Consider the following 10,897-nt stretch of genomic DNA (forward strand, 5'->3'; position numbering starts at 1 on the left):
ATTTTGAACATCTTCTATTGGGTTTATCTCAACAACAAAAAAAAGGACATCTCTGTCGAAAACACGAGAGGGCGTGTTAAATGAATATGTAAAGTAAACCCCGGTCTTATTCATCCACTCCTTTACATGTCATTTTCAAATGGGAAACCCTGGCTCAATTCATATCATAATAGAATTATAAAACCAGGTACAGCCAGCCTGGCTGTAACTGGTTTTATAATTCTATTATGATATGAATAGCTAGTTGTTTATCTTGGTAGTCGGTAAGTAACCGAGTTAGATACTTTCTTCACAAGAACTTTCAATCATTTTATGGTGCCATTTCCTAGTTTTTCCTCCGTTTAGTTAGTCTTCTAGAGACACTATATATATATATATATATATATATATATATATATATATATATATATATATATATATATATGTATGTATGTATGTATGTATGTATGTATGTATGTATGTATGTATACACTATATGTATACACTCACGATAGTATAACTTTGTTCCACTTTACACAACAAAAGCCTATCCTTTCTACTGACCCAATAGAAATATTTGCATTCTTCCTTGTCTTTCGGGCTATCAACAAGCCATATATGGCAGACCCTACTTCATATGTAATCAAACCAATTGTGGATATCATCCTCAAAAGTACTACCTCCTTGATCCAGGAGGAGTTTTGTCAGGTCCATGGCATCATGGAAGATATAAAAGACCTGGAAAGTAAGCTCACTAGTATCCAAGGTGTGATTGAAGATGCAGAGAACAAGCAAGTGAATGATACACATCTGAAAGATTGGCTCAGAAAGCTCCAGGAGGCAGCTTTTGATGCTGAAGATACATTAGATATTTTGACAACAGAAGCCTCTCTTTGGAAACAACGGCAGAAGGAAGATACAATCCAGCTTCCTCTGAGTAATACCAAAATATCCTATAATGATGCAGTGCATAATATCAAAAAGATTTCAGAAACATTCGATAGGATTGCCAAAGAAAAGGAAGGTTTTCATCTCGACATCAAAGTTACTGGCGGTGAGATTGAGAGCCCGAATTACACGGGCTATTTTGTGGACAAGTCAGATGTAGTTGGCAGGGAGGATGATAAAGAAAGGATAACACATATGCTGCTATCAAATGAATTCGATAAAGAAGGAGACATTTCCGTGATTCCCATCATAGGTATGGGGGGCTTGGGTAAAACAACACTTGCTCAGCTTGTTTTCAATGACAACAGCGTAACTGGCCATTTTGAATCCAGGATGTGGGTCTGTGTCACAGTCCAATTTGACCTGACCAGGATTCTCAAAGAAATGATACAATTTCATTCCAAGATGAAATGGGATGACAGCTCCACAAGCCACCTGCAGTCCCAGCTTCTAGAATACTTGGCTGGACAACGTTTCTTACTTGTTCTAGATGATGTCTGGACCGTGGATTACCTAAAATGGAAGCCCCTAAAGGATCTCTTGAAACAAGGAGCAAAGGGAAGCAGAGTCTTGGTCACCAGTCGGATTACCAAGGTTAAGGATATCATAGGCACACAGCCTCCCCATCTTTTGGGGTATTTGCCGGAAGAGGAATGCTGGTCCTTGTTTACAAAAATTGCATTTCAGGGTGAAAGTTTGTCTAGCCAAAGGCGAAAAGTTTTGGAAGACATTGGTAGACAAATCGTCAGAAAGTGCAAAGGTCTCCCATTGGCAGTCAAAGCAATGGGAGGTCTCTTGCGTGGTTGTGTTGATGACGTAAAAAAATGGCAGAAAATTCAAAGCAGCGAAATGTGGGAGATAAGAGGACCAGAACTCTAGAAATGACAAGCCCAAAATTTTGGCTATTCTGAAATTGAGCTATGACCATCTACCTTCTCATCTAAAGCGCTGTTTCTCCTACTGCTCCTTATTTCCTAAGGCCTACGTTTTCCACAAGGAAGAATTGGTCAAGCTCTGGCTTGCGCAAAGGTTTATACAAGCTCGAGAACAAGGGATGGAGGAGAAGATTGGAATTGCATATTTTGATGAGCTCTTAGTAAGGTGCTTCTTTCAAGTTTCGGTCATTGACAACAAGGAGATATTCAACATGCATGATCTTATTCATGACTTGGCACTATCAATTTCAAGCCCCAATTGTTGTCTTATAAATGATAACAAGTCATACAGTTTCTCTGAAAAATCTCATCATGTGAGCTTGCTTGGTAAAGATGTCGAGCAGCCTATGTTGACGATTGTTGAGAATGCTAGGAAGCTGCGGTCACTTCTATTTCCTAGTCACTACTTGAAAAACTTTGGTCAAGCCCTTGACAGAGCATTTCGTACAATGAGATACTTACGGACCTTGGATCTTAGTTCAAGTATGATCTTGGAATTGCCCAGCTCAATTGATGAGTTGAAGTTGTTACGCTACCTTGACCTCTCTAGAACAGAAATCAAATTTCTGCCTAACTCAATTTGTAATCTCTACAATTTGGAAACACTGAAACTCTTGGGATGCCCTTGGCTTTTCAAATTGCCCAAGGACCTTGGGAACTTGGTTAATTTGCGACATATGGAGCTTGACGATTTATTCTGGTTCAAGTTCTCCATCCTGCCACCAAAAGTGGGGAACTTAACCCGTCTACAGAATTGGCATGCATTTCAGGTTGGCAACAAGATTGGATACAGAATTGAAGAACTGAAGAACATGGCATATCTCTCAGGAACATTACATATCTCACAGCTAGAAAATGTGGTTGATGTAGTGGAGGCTAAGATGAATGAGAAGAAGAACCTTTGGAAGTTGGTGTTTGAATGGAGTGACAGGGTTGTCAACACACATGATGATGCAACTGAAAAAATTGTACTTGAAGGCCTACAACCTCACTCAAACCTAAAAGAGCTCCAAATTTGTCACTACAGGGGCAATGAATTTCCAGCTTGGATGAGAGAAGGGCGGCTCCAAAATTTGGTTAGTGTTACCTTGAATGATTGCACAAATTGCAAAACTCTCACTCTTGGTGAGCTACCCAATCTTCAAGTTCTCTGCGTCAAAGGTATGCAGAAGTTGGAGAAATGGCCAGAGGTCAGATGCCCTTCCCTCTCACGGCTTAAGTTTAGCAACTGCCCCAAACTGAGGGAGCTACCCAACTGCTTTCCAAAGTTGAGAACTTTGAAGATCAAAAGCTGCAAATCCCTAAGGGCTCTTCCAGTGGCCCCAAGTTTGATGTTTCTAACTCTTATTGACAATCTTATTCTGGAGGATTGGAGTGAAGTAGTGACGGCTTGGGGGCCTATGTGTGGTGAAGTCCAAGATTCAAGTTGCCACCAAGGGTCCTGGTTTAATTTGTTGGAACTGAATGTAACAAGCTGCCCCAAGTTACAGACACTGCCAATAGACTTCGCTCCGCAAAAGTTAGAGATCAGTGGGTGTGAGTTATTAGTTGCTCTCCCACAACCACATTTTGCTGAACGTCTTCAGCATTTAGCACTGGATGCATGTCTTGATGGAACATTAGTGAGGGAAATACCAAATACTAGCTCTCTATACTCACTGGTTATATCTAGCATCTCAAACCTCACCTCACTTCCACAATGGCCCCAACTTCCTGGCCTCAAGGCATTGTACATTCGTGATTGCAAAGATCTGATGTCTTTGTCCGAGAGCAAAGAAGCGTCACTGTCAACTTTGTTATCTCTCACACTACTTTCCATTCGAAACTGTCCAATGCTTGTGAAATTAACTGAGGAGCTACCTGCTACGCTGGAGTGTTTGAGTATTGGCTCATGCCCCTTTCTACAGTCTCTAGGCCCCAAGGAGATACTGAAAAGCCTCCCTTCGCTGAAAGACCTTTACATTGAGGACTGCCCTATGCTCCAGTCCTTACCTGAGGATGGGCTTCCCAGCTCTCTTCAACATTTGCAAATACAAAGATGTCCACTATTGACAGAGCGTTTTCAAATGGAGGAAGGAGGTGGAGAAGGTCCAGATAGACCAAAGATCATGCACATTCCCGACCTAGAGATTGATTTCCCTACAGTTTCTTCAACATCAGCTTAGTATCGCCTTCTTCCACACCTTGGAGGTTAGTACTTCACATACTATACATTGTTTTACTAATTACATTATCGTAGAATGTCAAATATTTACCACGAAATAAATTAGAATATTGACTCTCATAGATTCTAATATGCCAACCAACTATGTTGTCTTTGAAATATACTGACATTTTCTATATGAACTTAACTCTATTTAATTTTTTTGGGTGGAATTTATGTTTCTTTGGATCTGGTAAAATGGAATATTAATATTTATTGCTACAGAAAATTTTCCCCTAATTGTGACACGAAGTCATGAACTTCCCTGCATGAAACCAAGATTTAAAGGTTCAAACTGCAACCTCTTCACATTCGTACACCTTGTGTGTGTGTGTTTGGGAAAATTCTTAGGTACTCTCGGAGTATAGTGAAATGGTGCTCCCTCCTCTCACATTCATGGTAGACTCCACTATGAATTTAATGAGCGGACCCCACCATGAATGTGAAAGGAGGAAGCACCATTCTCCGTGCTCCGAGAGTACCTAAAAATTACTCATGTGTTTGTGTGTTGGGGTATAAAGTTAATTTGGCTTTATTCACTTATAGCATTGTTTCTGTGCTTCTTTTTACCTTTTTGTGTTTTGCCTCACACATGAAACATGCTATAGTATTTATGATGGCTTTTTCTATCAGTTTCTTCAGATGTGAACTTGCAGTGAAGCTTAAACCACAATTGAATAAACCAAAAAAAAAAAAAAAAAAATTGAGAATCTGTATATTTATGTTTGCATTATAAGCTTAACAAGAATTCTCCTTAAAGTTATTAATATATTTCATTTATTTCAGGGGGAGAGAGAGAGAGAGAGAGAGAATCACTCCCCACATTTAACTACCTAATTGTGACATTGCTACAGAAGCTGTTGATGAGGTACTAAATGAACCAAAAGCAGAACAGGAAGAGACCGGATCCAAACTATCCATTCGATCAACTCAAAGTAAATCAAGTTCCATAAAGGTTATCATCTTTCCCAATCTGATCATCTTAAAATTCCCTTTGCTTTTAACAATAATTTCTCATTGTGTTTTATGATCTATCATGAAGGATTCTTCCAATGAAATCTATAAACAAGCATCAGGTCTCCACAACTAGTAGATGAGGAAGAAGAAGGAAAAAGAAACTCATTTGGTCCGTAGGTCAGCTTCAAAGAAGCAAAAACAGAAGCTCCAGAGGAGAAACACGAAAAACCATCAATCTGTCATCCTACATTCCTTCGACAGAACCTAAAAAGTCATCAGTTGCAGTAACTACTCCAACATAAGAAACTACTGGATTAAATGCTCCACCAATGGTTGGGCGTGAAGAGGCTTCTACTGTGTCTAATGACAGTGAGGATGATGATATGGAGTCCCTTTACACTTACCTGGGAGCCAATTCTGAAACTTCTTAGTCTGCATCCAGCTGTCTCATAACAAATGTGCAGCCCAAGAAAGCTACGCCAGGTCAATCTGACATAGACAATGCATTGGACATTGTAAAACTGTATTAGCAACCGACTTCTCTTCTGCACTTTTTCCTGGTCATTCCATTTCTTCAAATTCGGCATTAGAATTGTTATGTGACTTGGATGAAAATATGGCATCTCGATTGGAATGAAATTCCTAGTGTTTCAAATCTCAAAGGACTTCACAGTTCTATAAAGCCAATGACAACATTGAAAGGTGCACCAATCTGATCAAGCCTATGGTTGAGATATTATCTCAACTGGATAAGAATAAAGAAAATTTCTTGAAGCGTGATTCAGTTGAGGCAACAATTCAGAGTATTAATGAATCACAGATCAATGAGCTACAACAGAAAGTGGACAAGCGAAAAACGTCGACAGTTGGAGAGAGTATATCTAGAGCCAAAGGACAGATAAATGATCTAAAACAAAAGGGAAAAGCAAGGGAAGAGAAGAAAATAATCTACACCAATTGAAAGAAGCTGAAGGAAAAGTGGGATGTGGCCACTAATGCAGAAAAGGAGAAGGCGGCTGAGAAGATCTAGGGGGAAATTGAAGAAAAGTGGTCAGACTAAAACAAACAGTTTGAGGCCTTTACATTCAGTGGAGGTTAGTACGTTCTGTTTTAATAATTACTATTCCATCACAAATTCTTGTATGTGAACTATAAACTCTTTTGACTATATATAGCAACTTTATTGGTTTCTCTACATGTGAAACTGCAGTTTCAGTGAAAATCAAAGAAAAAATAAATAAATAATTGAGAATGTCAGAAGGTTTTTATATATATATATATTAACTTGAATGCTCTAGTAATTTAATGGTGATTGCTTTCATTTGTTGCAGGAATCAGCACGAATGATATAAGCCAGGCTGAAGAACAACCAAATTAATTATCTTTGCCTAATTCAAAGGCAAAGGGGTAATGCACGATTATTTGATTTACTGACTTCAGCCCAAGATGCAGCATAACATAGTGCGGGCCCAGCATAACATATTAGCACTAAATGAGGTTATACACATCCAAAATTACTCTTTTCAGTATTCATGATGAAAAAATTAAGCTGCTGCGGCTTTAGAAGGATGCTATCCAAAATAGGATTCTGTGTAGCCATTGGAGAATTCCTTTGCTGTTTTTGATTGGATTTGGTGCTGGTTTTTATTATCCTACAGCTGGCTGAGTGTATTTAGTTTGGTTTTTTTTTGATGATGGTATAGTTTGCAGCTTGCTGCTTCTTGTTTGTTTGTTGAATAAAATCTAGGTCATTCCAAAAAAAGAAAAAAGAAAAACAAAACAAATGAATGATCTGCTTTTTTTTTCCTCTCTCTTTGTCATGCTCTGGTTTAGAATTATTTCTTAGTTATCCATTATAATTGTTTCTTTCAAAGTTAGATAAACTTTGCCGCCTGTTAGGATTTAAGCATTGGCATATTCTGTGCCAAATTTGTGTGTATTTCGTTCAAATTAAATTCCAATGTATTTGTACAATTTTGGGTTTGAATGTATCTGAGATGAGAGTCCAAGTGCTCTAATTGGAGCTGATGCCTGAAGAATCTCGGTCAATTGAGATAAGGCTGTCAGCTGAACTGTCAAGCAAGTGTGGATTTCAAAAAGCAGTTAGGCAAAGAGTCACGCTTGGCCCTTGCCTATCATCTCGGTCGAGCAAGATTGCAAACTTGAGAGAAATCAGTTAACCACCTATTTTCCTTAGGAGAAAAGCCCATTGTAGTCTCTAACTTTACCTTCTCAAATTGCCAAATCCTTAGATAGGAGACCTAAGCCTTACACAATTAGATACTTTGAGTGATCTTTATTGAAGCTTGGTGCTAAAAATCATTATAGAAATTCATAAATCTTCAAGAGGCCTTGGAGTGGTCAAGGGGCGTTGGTCTTGTGATTGGCGGCTCAACTTGCAGAACTGATAGCTAGTCTATAACTCCTCCATCTTTGTCTAAGAACTAAGAAAGAATGACCAAAACTCATGGCCTATTGAATCAGACCTCCTCATTTCTACCAACCCTCATCATTTCACTTCTAGAGACTATAAAAGGGAGGGCATCAGTTGAAATCGAACCAAGAAGGCAGAACCCAAGAGGGCATCAGTTGAATTGTAGTTCTCACATATCTCATTGCTGGATAAAGTATTTATGCTGACTTGTGGTTGGGATTGCTGTACTGACTTAGTACTATTGTAGGGTGGTTATTTGAGTTATATTAAAATCAACCTTGAGAATCTTATCGTGCATTCTTCCTCTGCAATTTAGGCCTTAGGCTAGTTCCCCCTCCAAGGGATAAGAAACACACTGGTTGTGTGATTGTGCTTGATGGGCATTGTACAATCGGCAGTTTGGGAATCTCTTTTGTAGTTTTCTATCATGTGTGTGTCTACATGAAAGGATGTGACAGGGAAGAGAAGAAGGGGTGTTGTGCGATAGAAAAATCTATAATATCAATTATTGTGAATTAGGATTAGTGGAAGCTCATTCACACGAATTAAAATATCTACACGAGACAAATATTTAATGTAATTCGGCCAAATCTATGTCTACATCCACAGAAAATGCCAACCAAAAATTCACCATCAACGATATGAATTACAACAACATTAACCAAACCTCACAACACTCACAAACCTTACCAACATAAACAAAATCTCTTACAGACACAAACTAACTCACAAACCTCGTACATCCAAAATTCATATTTCCCAAGCCCTAATACGCCCAAAAACTCTCCATCTCTCTCTCTCACACACACACACACACAAAACTTTCAAACACATAACAATGGGTAATCTTTTAATCCCAAAAAATCTGCCAAACTACTTTTTGAAAAAACTAACTCATGTTATTCTAAAAGTCTTCTCCTCTTCTCATGTGGGAAGACCCTTGGGTAAAGACCATCAAATCCTTTGCAACATTACCTATTTATAAGGCTCTAATTCTATTCCTTGATAGATAAGAAATACATATTACTTCTTGAACAAAGAAGGCTTTTTTTCCTTTAATATCAACGAGAATCCTTGTCTTCCATCCATATGATAAGCTTTCATTTCTCAACAAGGAAACTCAAACCAAATCTAATTAAGAATTTGAGACTGTTTTCAACAAGAGGCAATAGCAACGATCACAATTGTGACAGGACTAAGTTTGAATGAGACAATGTCGTTATATAGGATTCATTTTAAAAAATAAATAAAAATAAAAATAAAAGGTTCTATATCATTTCCTAATTATTGGAAATTTTAGTGGTCATTTTTTATTATTATAAATTGTAAAAACAAAAACTACAATGATTTTTAAAGGTTGACAATAGCATTTTAATTTTAATGGCAGTAGATGAGAGGGTCATATGATAATAATTGCAAAATTGGGAGATGAAATTAACAAGATTAAAATTTTAAAGACTAAAATAATAATTAAATAAATGTAATGGGTTTTTTAAAAAAAATAAACTTTATCATATTTTAATTGAAAAATAAATAAATAAAAATAATGTTTTTATTATTCGAATGACTCAGCAAAGCACTTCAAAGAAATTGATAGTTAGACACTCCTTTCGGTCTACATGTCATTTAAAATAGTTGGTTGTAAATAAAAAATTAACTTAAAATTAGATTAAGATTTAAAAGGAAGAAAGAGTTTGTCAGGACATTTTGCGACAAGGGCCAAAAGCGAGAATGGTTCAAATCTCCCTTTGAGTTCCTTAGAAGTGATTGTTTGTGGAGAGTATCAAGCCCAAAATTCCAATATTCAGTGAATAGAGGCTAATGGTGCTTTAACAAGAGAGAAATCAAAATTCCAATAACAAAAATGCTGAAAAATGCATAAAACAACATAGGTCTGAAATTTTGACTCACAGTCAACGAGAAGAGAAAATTGAGAGAAGTCATGAGAAAGAGAAGGAAGACTCCCTTGTACCCATATTTCCACCTCTTGGCTTCAAAATTTTGAGAATGCATCCTACTTGAATGGGCCTTTGCTCTAAAGTTTAATAACAAAAGTGCAGAAAAATGCATAAAAACAATAGGTCTGAAATTACGACCCACAGTCAGCCAAAAGAGGAAATTGAGGGAGGTCGTGAGGTGAAGAAAATCTAAACTTCTCTGAGTGAATCACAAGAAAGCTATTGAAGATTCTAGAGCAAATACTCGGAGAACGAAAGAAAGAGTAAGAGAGGGAGAGACAAAAATATTTGTGAGAAAGAGAAAATTGATATTTCCACTATATGAGAAATTTACACAGTACACATATATATATATAGCCAATCAAAGAATATAGAAATCTTGGATCACTTATAAATATCTTCTACAAAAATCCTCTAACAACCAAAACAGAATTTCCCACTCAAACCCGTGTCGTAACTAACTTCTTGAAAAACTAATTGCTACTTTGCTGGCATGAGATGAAATGCATTGTGTGCCTAAGTTAGTTCTACTTTTGATGAAACGCACCGTTTCAATTAGTTGATACACGCATATTTAACATCACATGTTATCTCTTAATGGTGTCGTTTACCTAATCATCTTCAACATCCCCCCTTAAACAAATGGGGGAGGAACAAGTCATGAATTTGTCTCAAAACAAAAGAAAGAGAGGAGCAGACAAAGTTTTAGTAAACACATCGGCAAGATCGTCCTTGCTAGATACGAATCGAACACAAAGATCGCGGCAAAGAACCTTTTCTCGAAAAAATGATTAGGGGTGTAATCGGTGCGGTTCGGTCTCTTTGAAGTGCGATTTTTCCACTGAACCGAAATTTTCAATTTTACCAAATTTGGTACCGACACCGAACCATAAGGGAGGAACACCGACACTGAACTAACTGGATTTCAATCGGTTCAGTTTGGCTGGCTTTCGGTTGCTTCCAATTTCTTAGAAAACAAACAAATCAAAGAAAAAAAATCATATTTCCCTTTGCTTTCCCACATTTTCTCAGCACCCAAACACCAAGCACCAAACAAACAAAAAAAAACTCATAATCATGTATATATTCAAAGAGAATACCAAAATAAGAAGGAAAAAAAAAATATATATATATATATATATATATACTAGTCTCATCACACGCGCTTCGCGTGTGATGAGACTTTTCTTTTTTAGTAGTCTTATTTTGTAAGAAAAAATTGTATTTAATTATTTTTTATATATATATATATATGATTTTTATTTTAAAAATTTAATTTATAAGTGAATAAATCAATTTAAAAATTAATAGGAGAGTGGTCCTATTTTTTAGGCAATATTTTAGTGGGAATTGGAGTTGCATTTTTACCGGATTGTCCTTTAATTTTGTCTCTACTTAAACATAAAACTGTAGGGGTATCTTTGAACTAAAAAATGAGTTTTTACCAGATTGTCCTTTAGTTTTATCTCTATTTAAACATAAA

The 10,897-nt window shown here is 37.0% G+C and overlaps 1 pseudogene; it reads left to right on the forward strand.

Annotated features, from left to right (window-relative positions):
- The first annotated feature begins 492 nt into the window (after positions 1–492).
- LOC142616381 (putative disease resistance protein RGA3) lies at positions 493–6,121 on the forward strand (annotated as a pseudogene).
- Positions 6,122–10,897: the final 4,776 nt, after the last annotated feature.

Source organism: Castanea sativa, chromosome 11, assembly GCF_040712315.1.
Source record: "Castanea sativa cultivar Marrone di Chiusa Pesio chromosome 11, ASM4071231v1".
Classification (NCBI taxonomy): domain Eukaryota; kingdom Viridiplantae; phylum Streptophyta; class Magnoliopsida; order Fagales; family Fagaceae; genus Castanea; species Castanea sativa.